Below are 12,380 nucleotides of genomic sequence, written 5' to 3' on the forward strand. Positions count from 1 at the left end.
TACATCCAAGGTAAAAGATCAACTAATATTAAGGTAGAAAACACTGATGATAGGGACTCCCAAAGTTGTCCTAGTTTTGAATTCCACTTTTATCAGACAAATGCTATGAAAAACAACTGAAGTACTGGGGCAGCTGAAACTGCCGACTGTTTGAGTTACAAGTGGTTCCCAAGCCGGCCGGTGCAAGTGCTAAGCTCTGTCAGAGAAGATGGTTCCTATCTGGAAAAGCTGAGGGAGACAGACACAAAGGCAGGGCTGAGAAATACCATTGGAGTCATTATAGCCAATCCTCTCAATAATTACAAAATGAATGTTAGGCAGAACCTCTACTCCAGACACTGAAAGCTATGAATCCTTTTCAGCAATCTACAGCAAGCTTAAATCCTATACTCCAAAAGTGCAAAACCATAAACCACAAATGCAAAAGTTCTAGTTGCATAACATGACTAGATACAATAAAAAAGCTGTAATTTATACTACAAGCTGTCTCTCCTGCAAAGTCTGTCAGTGTAAGGGTGCTAACAGGCATTTCTACACACCATTAGTAAAGAATAAGACATTTCACTACAAGAAATTCCTGCAGAGATTCAGATGGTCAGCAGTTTCGTATTTTTTTTGCATGTGTCCCAAACTAACAAGTCACTGGAATGGAAGATGGTGATAATAGTAGAGACTAACTTATTATTTTTCTGAGCTCAGTCCACATGGTTTTTGCATTATTCCTTAGCAATCTGCAACTGAAGAGTCAAATACTGCTCATAGAATAATGATGGCAGTTGCTCAGAGATAAATCTCTACTTTTTGATAACCATAGCAATCCCCTTCAGCAGAGAAACGTACCATCCATATAGGTGAAATGAGAAAGGGAAGTAACTGCAACCTCTTAATATTCTCTTTTCAAAGAAACATCAGCTGGAATTAGCTCTGTCCCTAGAGCTAGAGTGGATTACTCTAGCTGTGTAATCAGGACATGAAGTGTTGTGGCCGCAGAGCAGGCCTACAAGACAGTAGTTCCTAAATTCTAACAGAATTAAGGGTTTTTTTTAAAGCAATTAAATTTTTCTATGCCTAAATTTCTATTACCTGAAAATGGGAATAAAATCTACCTTATAAGGGGCATGTGAAGATCAGAGAAGTTAACTTGCTGTAAAGAAGACAAAGAGTGGAAAATGACTATTCAGTACATCAAGACTGGGGCTAGATTAATATATTTTCTCTGTAAGCAAGAATACAGAAACTATTCCTGCAAGTCAAATCATCACACCATAGCCTCAGGTTCTAGTTTTAAAACGAACATACTCCTTGGTTCTTTGGTCCTTGGTAACGCTTGGTTATGGAGACACAGTTGATAAACATGAACAAAACATGAGTGATAAACATGAGTCCCAAATCTATCAGGAACAACTGCTGCACTCATTTACCCATAAGGACAACTTCAGGTATTCGTATTTCCTAGCAGAGGAGGATTTTGTAGTAGGAGGATTAAAATGACAGTGTTATCCAAGCATAAAACATCCAGATGTTACGTAAATATTGGTACCGCTTCTGTCTCTGAGCATCAGCAGGATCCCTGCTGGCTGGTCCTGATACTTACTGACAAGAGTGGGAGACCATGCTTCCACACAAGGGGAGCAGAGTCCCACAAAACTGCCCATGACTGTCAGTGTCACCTGAGTGGTCACAGAGGTGACCCTGCAAAGGGATCTTACGGCACAGCAATGCCTAGTGGTCTGGAGCACCTTTATTTGCCCCTAGTTGATGCTACTACCGAGTGCTGTTTATGTCATGCTGCAGTATGGGGTTGAAGAAGGCCTGCTCTTATACACAAACTTGCTTTCTTTCCAATGCATCCTTCACTGGGTGAGGCATGCTGAGCCCAGGTGAGGGAACACCGTTCCTCAGAGATAGTAGGCAGTGCAAAACAGCATGAAAGAAGTCCCAAGACACTTTCTAAGCCCTCCTTCCCCCTCATTTGCCAAAAGATGGCTGCAAAGATAATGAACACACAGAAACTTGCAGCAGGTGGTATAATGCCTGGCTAATTCCAGCAACAACCATCTGCCCTCCAGTTGCAAAGAAAAGAGGGGGTGGATACTGAGGTGACTCAGCTGAGAAGAGCATGCAGCTCAGCTGAAGCTGAAATCACACTGAGTTTAGAAAAGTCGATTATGTCTTGTAAAGAGCCGTTCCCATGGTGCAAAAATACAACTTAAGAAACATGCTTTGGCAGGTATTTGTTACTGATGAAAATAGCCCTCAGCTCCATTTCTTGGGCTTTGCTGGTTTCTCCCACAAACTGAGCTTCCCCAAGCACCGCTCTGAACTCTAGCCTTCACTACTAGCATGCAAGATATCATGTTTCATGCACCAAACCGGATACAAATCTCACTCTGACATGAAAAGGTACCAGAGCAGTAAAAACTTCTTACTGCCCACCATGTTATCAACAAGCAGTAATGTGAGTTAGCACGGTCCCTCCCATAGCATGTTGCTACGTATCAGGACCTGATCTCAACAGCTGTTCAATGGGTGCTGCAACAAGACTCCCTGCACATAAAATTGTCTGCGCTACCTAATTGTCAGGAGAGTAGCCAAAAAATCACAACCTTAACTAGCAAACCTCTGCTGATAGACAACGTAGAATGAATGGAAATAAAAGAGCAAACAATTTTTTGCCAGTACAGCAGAATTATTTGGAGGACTGGTTTAGGTTGAATCAATAAAACAGCTCTTTTATAAGCTGCGTTTCCAGCAGGCTATTGCTGTAGCTATCCCGACAAACCTTTTAAGGGTATCTAAGCTCTGAGCTAGAAGCTCTGTTTTCTATATACTACACTGTAGTAGGGGACCCGCAAGATCCTCTCCATTTCTGTTAGCTTCTTTACAGTATTACCACCAGGGAGCAAAAAATAGCTCCCAGCTCCTGTGTGATATAACACATGTGCAAGGAAAGCAATTCTGTTCTCTCTTCAACCTACTGTAGAGCTCCTCTACTCACACAGAACGGGCGTTTTTCTGAAAGGGCGTTAGAACTTCCTTAAGATGTTGCTGATTATTTTCAAATGAAGATCAATTCAAAATAGGCTATTCTTTTTTCTTTGTTAATATTTACACCTTCCTAAATGAAAAAAAGATCAGCTAAAGTTGAAAAAAAAAAGTTTGACAGGGCTTCATTTTCTCTCTTTTACTCCCTCAGCATCATCTATATCAGTCAAAATAAGAAAGGTACAGCTTTAAATAACTTTTTTTTTTTTGTTATTCCTAGAGGAAAGAATTCTCGAGGTAAAAAGAAAAATTTGCTTTGCTAGTTGTCTTTCAGATTGCTAAAAATAAAAACTTCTTTAAAGCGCATTTGTCCACCAGCTACGGTGCTGGATTTCACTGGATTTCAGCATACAACGTGACAGCCAAAAAGTATATGAAGAAGCTCACATTCATTGGGCTGCATTAGGAAGAGCATTGCCAGCAGGTCGAGGGAGGTGATCCTTCCCCTCTACTCAGCCCTGGTGAGGCTGCACCGGGAGTTTCTCTTCCTTGATCCAGGAGGCATGCCGGATATGCAGACATGCAGAGATCCTATCCCATCTGTAATCTTTTCAGACATTTCAAAGGGAATCCTTAATTTGCTGTTATTCTTTGTAAATCTGCATCACAAAAAAGTTAGTTCTTTCCATTTCTGCTGACATTCCAATGGAAGAAATATTACGTTAACAAGCCTTCAGCAGGTCCGGTAAACACTCAAAAACACTAAAGAGTGTGTCACCTGGCAAGGACAAATCTTCTATATTGGGTTTGGATCAAACTGCGCTACTGCAGCTAGCTGAGATTCCCTGTTGTCTCTCATAGCAACAGGATCATTTGCTGAAAAAGCAGCACTGATCACCAGCTGGAGCGTCTTTTTTTTTGTCACTTATTCATTAGGCAAAATCAGATGCGTTCAGCCGACTTGGAATATCACTTTGACGTGCCTTGAAAGCCAATTACATCCCATATCATCAATTTGTCCATAAATCAGTTAGCAGTTATGAACAGGAGAGAGATGTGACTCTCTTCTTGTTTACAGTAGTAATATTTATAATATACTTAGTAATAGTCACTGCACTGTTGCAGAAGCAGAAGCGGTAATTTTTCAGTACTCTTTCTCAGGACGACCTAACTCTATCAAGCCATCTTTACTGTTTCTTTCCCAGCAATTTCTGGAGCAAAGAAGATCTCGCCATCCTAGCCTTGTATTCCAGCCAGCAAGCAAACTGGCAAGTTTTCCCTGAAATCTAATTTAAGAACTGCATATATCTAAAAGTAGCAAAAAAAAGAGGTAATCACAAGCATAGTTAGGCTTGCAGAGATATCTCTGTGCCAGACTCATATAATAAAGACTATTCACCAATCATTCACCCAGGCAGAAAATCTAAATAATGTGCATGGAAAGAAATCTTGTCATCCTGAATCTTGCCAAATGAAATATCATTTATTGTAGGGGCACCTACGTTTTCTCAAATACAGTGATCAAATTTCCTAAATTTGTTTGGATATATGCATCAGCAGCCAGCAGGTTGGATTAGACAGACAAACACAGCCTTTACTTTTGTACTCAATTCCTCAGCATCCACTGATATAAATATAATATATTTACTACTGGTACATTTATTCTCCTTTCCCATCTATAGCTTAGAGTCCTACTCTTCAAAATTTAGCAAGAGCTTGGTAAGTGTCTTCCAGCAGGAGGATGAGAGAGAAGCTGGGAAGTAAAGTTTCCTCCTCCTAAACCTGGAATCTTTCACAGACTAATGAGGCATCTTCTCTACTGCCATTACAATGGCCTCTGAACTGCAGTAGTAGCAAACTGCTACTTTGGATCTGTGGATCTGTGCAGTGGTTATTCCTCTTAGGGCTTCTTTTAGGGTCCACTACGCAAAGAAAAGGGTATAAAGATTTTGAATAATACTCTCCTGAGCTCTTCCTACTTAACAGTAAGTGGAAATGGAGCTGTGGAGCACGGAATAGAAAGGAAAAGAACAATGTAAAAAATAATGAAAACTCTGGGGTTTTTTGTAATAGTCGATCGGTCAGCAGAGGTTATATCTAAACCCAGACTTTATAAAAAGATACTTTTTGGATCAGACAGGAGAAGATCCTAAAAGCTGTTAACAGCTTTAGGATATTTTACATGCAAGATTCATTCACAAGATAAGATTCTGAATTAAAAATAATAACCCAAGAAGGCATTCCGACAAGCAGTGATATCCACGTCGTAAATTCCTCAGGAAGAGGCCTGATGATAAAAAAGACTATCATTACTGCAAGGCTGGAAAACACTTACATTTCTGATGCTATACCAAGATCATACTGAGATACACTTCTGCGTAGACCGGGGGAGAAGGATGTTCCCTGCTCAGTCTGCAAAAGGAGCAGAAATATAGTAAGTCTACACTAATGAAGAAGTAAGTATCTGTCAACAAATGTCATCCTCTGCCTCTGATTGACTTCATGAGATCGATAACAATGGAGGAATTTCTAAAGTCTCATAGAAGACTGAAAATATATCCTTGTGATGCCATACCTAGCAGAGTGTCTTAGAAAAACTCCTACTGATAATATAGAGTCAATAAAGGGTTTATCCTAAGGCTGATGTTTTCAAGTGCTCTGAACGCTAAAAGCATGGTTATATTCTGAAAAGTGATTTTAATTAAAATGTCACTAAACAAAATCAATATTAAGAGCTGAGAACCCCACTACCGGTCTGATACGTGATCCTGACAGAGCTTCACAGCTATGACTGAAGAGAAAATTTGTCTCTGGAAGAGGAAGTTTAACAGTGTCATTTGCAAAGAGTCTGGATCATCCCAGAGTAGCTTCCCAGGCTCCATGAATCTAACACGAATAAAAAAAAGACACTGAAAAAGAAAAGGGTTTTGTTACTAAGACGAGAAAATTTCACTTTGAACCCTCTTAAGGAATAGCCTCTCTGAGGAAGAAGCTGCTATTTTTTCTGTTGATTTTCAGAGCAAAACTGGATTTTAGCAGATGGCTCAGCTCATTAAATTTTTGCACCATAACTGTAGTAGGAGTAAAAAAAAAAAAACCACAAACCCACAAATATAGGAATATAAAAATAAAATGCATTGGCTGCTGCTGCTGCTTGCTACATAATGAAAACTTTGTTTAGTTTTCATTTGTGCATCAGTCAGCAGACATAATATCTAAAACTATTTTACAAAAGATTTCTCCTCATGCTTACAATCTAGTCTGTACTTAAGCGGCAAAGGTAAATCCTTAGAGAAAAGACTGAAAAGAGATTCTTTCCATGTAACATTCCCTGCTAAGACTTCTTTTCCTAGAACCTTCAAAAGGGAAGGTTTTGTTCTGTACAGTTTCTGCTAAAATTTGAGATCCAAGTTTGGAAATCTCAGCAACAATCTTTATTGCCATCCATTCCATGGCCTGCCCTTCCTGTTTTCCAAAAACAAAATGCTGTATTTATTTTGAAATCTGGGATATCCTGCTGGAAGGCTTTGAGAAAAAGGGAAAGAACATACAGAGCCTGGGACCTCATGTACTCTTTCCTGTACCCTAGGAGAAATAAAAAAGTAGTTCTAGACAAAAAAGGAAATATGACAGGAAAAAATACTTAAAGAGTTATGGTCAGAGGAGTAATTAAAGAATAAATAGTACAGAAATTATAATTATATAAATGGTTGTTTTTTCATGGAAGTTCTTATATACTGTGTATAAAGCCCCTTTTCAATATTTTAAACTCGAACTATAGTACTTCCACAGTAAGACTTTGGAGCTGCATTCATGGACCATAACCTATTGTGTTGTTCTTTAGCAAGAGCAGAACAAAGAGAGGGCCCTTTCTCTAAATGAGTTTAAAAAAAGTTTGAAGCTTCATTAAATATAAATGGCTTTGTTCCACATAGTCATCTGTTTGTACACTCGTCTTCTACATAGAGTCCTTGTTTTTTATTGTCTAATGCTTTAAACTGTCAAAGTAACTTCCGTACCAGTCTTATATTGTAAGATAATGAATGAAATAATGACAGTAAAAATGAAATCATGAGGTTTTGCTGATGTCTTTCTAAGTGGGATCCAGTTGCCTAAACACAGGCCTCTGTCGTCATCTCAGACTCCGTGGGGCACCCTCCTTGGCCTCCAGCTGCCATTCGAGAAGGAAGGTCGTCTTTAGATCCTGTGCCCTGTCTGCCAGCACTGTGGAAATATTATGGATAGCCTAAAAGTACATTGACAGCATTCAGTGTTTCCCTTAGTTCCCTGCTTCACCCCTGGGTTTTGGTACCCTGATTATCCACCTTATGTGGCAGTTAGTTTACCCCAAGCTTTCCCACTCTGGCAAGCCACAACATATCCTTTACTTTATTTCAGGCGCTTTGAACTGAAAAGGAAAGAAAATAAACCCACGGCGCTTTAATGCCATTTGAGAGGGGTGGGTTGTTTCCTTTCCTTTCCAGTACATTCACTGTTCTATTCATCTGTCCCTGCAACGAAGGCAGAAATCTCATCCAGTGGGATGGCACCTGTAGCTGGGAAGCAGCTATGTTTTCCACAGCAGGACTCACCAGAACTTATCTATCAGAACTTATATCAGTTTTTCAGAATGCAAATTGCATTACATTGGGCATTTCCCAAGCCCCTGGTCAGACTTATAGGGCTCCATAAACGCCGAGTGCTGAACACACACCCATATATAACAGGAAGCAGTCTCTACTCCCAAAGCTTGAAGTCTATACAGGGACAAGACAAGGAAGGAAAGGTACAGGAAAGGATATACACATAGCAAAGATGGAGACAGAAGATGAAGGTTATTGTCAGCGGAAGAATCAACCTCACTTATTAAAGACTTCCATGATTTGGGGCTTCTAATAGTATATTTAATAAATTAAATCAATATATTATAATCACTATTATAGTGATTATATAATATAATCACTATTATATTATATTGAGTGAAGGCTTCACCTTCACTCAATTTAAACAGTTGCTGGGATCATATTAGATTTGCAGCGTAACAACTCAAGAATGACTAGAATATCAGAAGATGGGAAGTGAGACTGCAAGACAGAATCCTTGATGTTAATGAAAGAGTTTTTTTTTAATTTAGCCAATAAAAAAGGACATTTAAATCAAAGAGATCAAATTACTCAGGCAGCTGAACTTTCACACAAAGATAGGATAATCGTTATCCATCCATCCTGTTTTGAACAATCACTTTGGGTGAGGCTCATGTGGGACTAGAATAAATTCTCATTCCCACAGAAAAGGACAGAGTTCTTCAATCTTCAGGACACCCTCCACATACCTGAGAAATATTTTTACAATAACTGAAGACCCAGATTACTTGCGCGGGATGAGAGCATGAGAACATTACACTGCAATTCTTTATTATCTGAGACAAAAAAAAAATCAAAAATTCTGCAGTTCTTTATAATGTGAAAAGAACAAAAATTTTGCAAGCATGACCCACACCACAGGGTTGTTCTGTCCAGGCTATTTAAGTCATTAACAGGCACTAAGCAGCTCCCTAGTCCAGGCTGTCTAGCTGGGAAGACTCACAGTGCTGCGACAAGAAGGAAAATGACATTCTGACATACCGTATATAAATAAAATTATTCTAGCTACAATGTGTTAGTTTTCTGAGAAATACACAACAATAAGGCCACTAGGTGATATTCACAGCTGGGTCCTGAGAAATGTTGAAGTGCAGAATAACCAGGTCCTGACTCAGTGGGGGATGGGAGAACATTTAATAGTTGCTTATACCTGAAAAATTGTAGAAAGCAAAAGATATAGGAAAAAATATATTCAAAACCTTAGAGAGCAGATTCAAAACTCCTAGGCAGAGTTCTTGGTTCTGTTCTGTCGTAACAGCGTGACCTTAGCCAACTCTGAGAGTCCCAGTTTCCCTTAAGAGAAATGAAATTAACGTTTATGTCATATGAGACTTTTGATGCTTAACTTAACTTATATTTGAAAAGCTCTTTAGAAGTTCTTGGATCCAAGACAGTATGCCTATTGTATATTTAACACTTTGGAGACTACGATAACATCCTTTACGTATCCATAAAGAAGTCTGAGACGCTTGGACTTACAGCGCTACTTGAACGGAGGGCACTAGAATAACTACCCATGTGGATAACTTATTTTTAATCTGCAAACATCATACGTATTCTTCAGCTGGCAGAGTACCACTGACTTTCTTACACCACAAAAATAGCATAGCAAAAGAATTACACGCTTGTGTTAGCATCCGCAGAGCAATTACCTATATGCATTTTCCTCTTTCTGTCATTGTCATCAAAGGCTAAGAACAATAAGCACCTAAAAATGAATGGAAAATAAATGTCAGTGGGATACTCGGAGGTCTTCATTTCAGCATCCGAGCCTGTTTTGGAAAAGCTTTGCTAGTATATTGATAACCAGCACTGAAGCTCTCTTCCATTTGAAACCCTAATGTATCCTTCTTCTCTAACCCTGACTGGAAGTTTTCATTCCTCCACTCTCTGAAATACATGGATCACTGCTAAGAGGACTCAGCAAGGACACCTAGAGAACCAAAACTGCCAGGCATTTCAAACAACCTTTTCAGTCCTAAAGCCCATGCAGAGCTAATGCTGCTGGTACAATAATGCTGTTTATCCTGCAGCGTTTGTGAGATTTCCTCCATATTACTGATGGCTACTGAGAACCATCTGCCACAGCAACATCAAGCACAGTTTAGTCACACAATATCTTTTGATCTCTTGCCACATTGGCAACAGCCCTATTGTGCTGCTTACAAAACTGAAAGGTATCTCTGTGTTACTTGGCACACGGCAGAGTTTGGATGGAGTTACAGTGTTTCATTTTAAAGCCTTCTCAGGCAGGAAAGAATTACTTTAGACAGACAAACCAGAAAAAGAAAGAACCTAGTACAAAGCCATTTTATCCTGTCTCGTTAATGCACAAGCAGCATCTTTCAAAACCTAAATTCAGGTGTCACTGAACAATCACAGAGATTGAAACAAGAGAATAAACCAATGTAATTTTCACCTGCATTTAGCATTTCTACATGTAAATTCTACCAGCCGAAATTTTTTCATCACTTTCAAGTTCAGCCCAGTGAGCCGAAGGGAATACTGCCTTCACAGCTCTACCTTGAAGTGTTGAAAGGCATGAACAGGCCCAAACGAAGATTATTCCAGAAAGAAAATATCATTTTAGATTTTCTCAAAAAAAAAAAAAAAAAAGGAAAAAAGAAAAAAAAGGAAAGACTCTTTATCAAAAGATAATTCCTTAATTATTTTTCTGGAATCCACATAGCAGGACTGTGGTCTCTCCCTCTCCCTTCAGATGGATTTGCAAAATGAAGGCAGAGTACAATGGAAAAGTTCAAATTTGCCTTTTTTCCACCCTCCCAGTTCTGACATTGCCACTGACTTCTCCATAACCAGTTTCACTGCTTCAACACATCACACACACGGGGTCATACACGTAGTGATAATTTAAGTACAAAGGAGGAGAAAGAATGGCTCGGGAGGTAACACACTGTATTGTGCTTCAGGGCATATGTTCCAGTTTCTTGTTGTACTGTTGACTTCTTGCCAGGTGAATTCTCTCTGCCTCAATTCTCAATATATAAAAGGTGAATATTATTTTTATACCTGTACGAACTATTATGAGGTTAGGTCTAGTTAATGGTTCTGAGATGATCATATGTTCCACTAGTGGTAGCTGTGTAGATTACTAGTCATTCAGGAAAGGTGCATGTAGGCTGTTACGCAAAGCAAATGTGCGAATAAACGTTATTAGCCATGACTCTCCATTATCAAGATGTCCTTACTCAATATAATTAGGCCAAGTTATTTATAAACAGCTCACAGAAGTATTTATACAGATAATTATCTACCCCCAAACTATCTCAGGCCCAGTTTAGCAGTCATATCAACAGCAGTCTAACAGATTAGATTTGAGCAAAAATACTTATCTGGCTACTAGAAGTATAAAGATAGAAAATATTTGCAAAATGCTTTGATCTCTTTGAAGATAAGGTGCTATAAAATGTGTGAAATACCATTAGCAGCTGAAATAGTGGAAACAAGGATTGTTATGCAAAATTGATGCAATGATGCTTTATTAAAGTACACTGTCTTTTAAATAATCAGAACCTAAACTCAGATACTTCAGAGAAAACTTCAGTAAACCACACACTAGACAATTATGGAAAATTTCCCCTGACAGTATGTACCTTGAAGCATAAAGACTATATTCTTTGTATTTGCTATGATTCATGTAATTATCACATCTTTTTCCAAACCTTTCTAAGCATTTTGTTCTGAATAATATCTTGCAGCAGTGAATTGCACATGCCATTTGTCCTTGTATGCAAAGCTAGAACCACTCCCACTAACACCTTTTGAGGGAAAGGAGCAGCTTGCAGGCATTTTTCTTTTTAAAAAAATGTTTGCCGCTATATTTCTTTTCTTGCATAACTCCCCTAAAGTGCTGAGGAGCAAATCAGATGACTGAGAGTAAACAGTCTTCCAGCTATGGGCCCTTAGCACGCTAGGGCTACAACCAAAAAGGTCTCTCACTGGGCAGTGAGAGGTATGGCACCTTCCAAAAGAAGCAGATTCAGTGCCCATAAATTTCTGTATTTAAACTCGGCTTTGGTGCAAACATTGCAGATGTAAACTTTACGTAACAGCTGCACAGTTACAAACCTCCCTTATAAGACACATCAGAGCTTCTTTCAGGATGGCACTGGAAGTTTTGCTTTCCAGATTCAACTGTTTTCAAGTCATGAGTTTATATAGGGATTTGGAGAAATACATTCAGCTAATCAGAACACGTGAACCAAAAGTATTTGATTTATTTTTAATAATCTGGCTCACAATGAATTTTTAACCATGCTAATTGCAAGCCTACTACTTTGAGTAGCTTCCCTCAACATATATAAACAGCTTAAAGAGCCTTCTTGAGCTTACTGAGCAATTTTGGGCCCTAAAACAGACCGCTCAGGTAGAAGGCCATGTGCAAGCTTAATACACAAAATTATTTGACTATATCAGCTGTTGAGAAGGCACTTACTTCCATAACTGGAGCTGCTGGAAGGGATGTAATTCAGTTCAGTCTTCTCAGTGACCTGGTTTTACCTGTTTATCACTCATGGTGAAAAACAGGAATTAATCAATGTACTCCTAAATAGTTCAAGGTTCATTGCGCTGCTCTAAATTAAATAGATTAAATAATTCGCCCAGAATCAAATTAATCTTGCTGGTTTGAGCTGAAAATTGAACTTGTTTCTTAAGTTTTTGCTCAGCATCTATATCCTTTCTGCTCTTACCTGGTAGAGCTAACTGAAAATTTAGGATAATAAGCATAGT

The 12,380-nt window shown here is 38.9% G+C and overlaps 1 long non-coding RNA gene across 3 annotated transcripts in view; it reads right to left on the reverse strand.

Annotated features, from left to right (window-relative positions):
* The window catches only part of LOC138068698 (uncharacterized), a 152,128-nt gene that overhangs the window by 87,127 nt on the left and 52,621 nt on the right, over positions 1-12,380 (reverse strand). The window contains exon 5 of one of the 3 annotated variants that reach the window (XR_011143370.1): positions 5,321-5,397. The exons of the other annotated variants lie outside the window; for them this stretch is intronic. This is a non-coding gene — a long non-coding RNA (uncharacterized lncRNA). The remainder of the gene's footprint in view (positions 1-5,320; positions 5,398-12,380) is intronic. 3 annotated transcript variants of the gene reach the window in all.

The sequence above is a fragment of the Struthio camelus genome, chromosome 11, assembly GCF_040807025.1.
Source record: "Struthio camelus isolate bStrCam1 chromosome 11, bStrCam1.hap1, whole genome shotgun sequence".
Classification (NCBI taxonomy): Eukaryota; Metazoa; Chordata; class Aves; order Struthioniformes; family Struthionidae; genus Struthio; species Struthio camelus.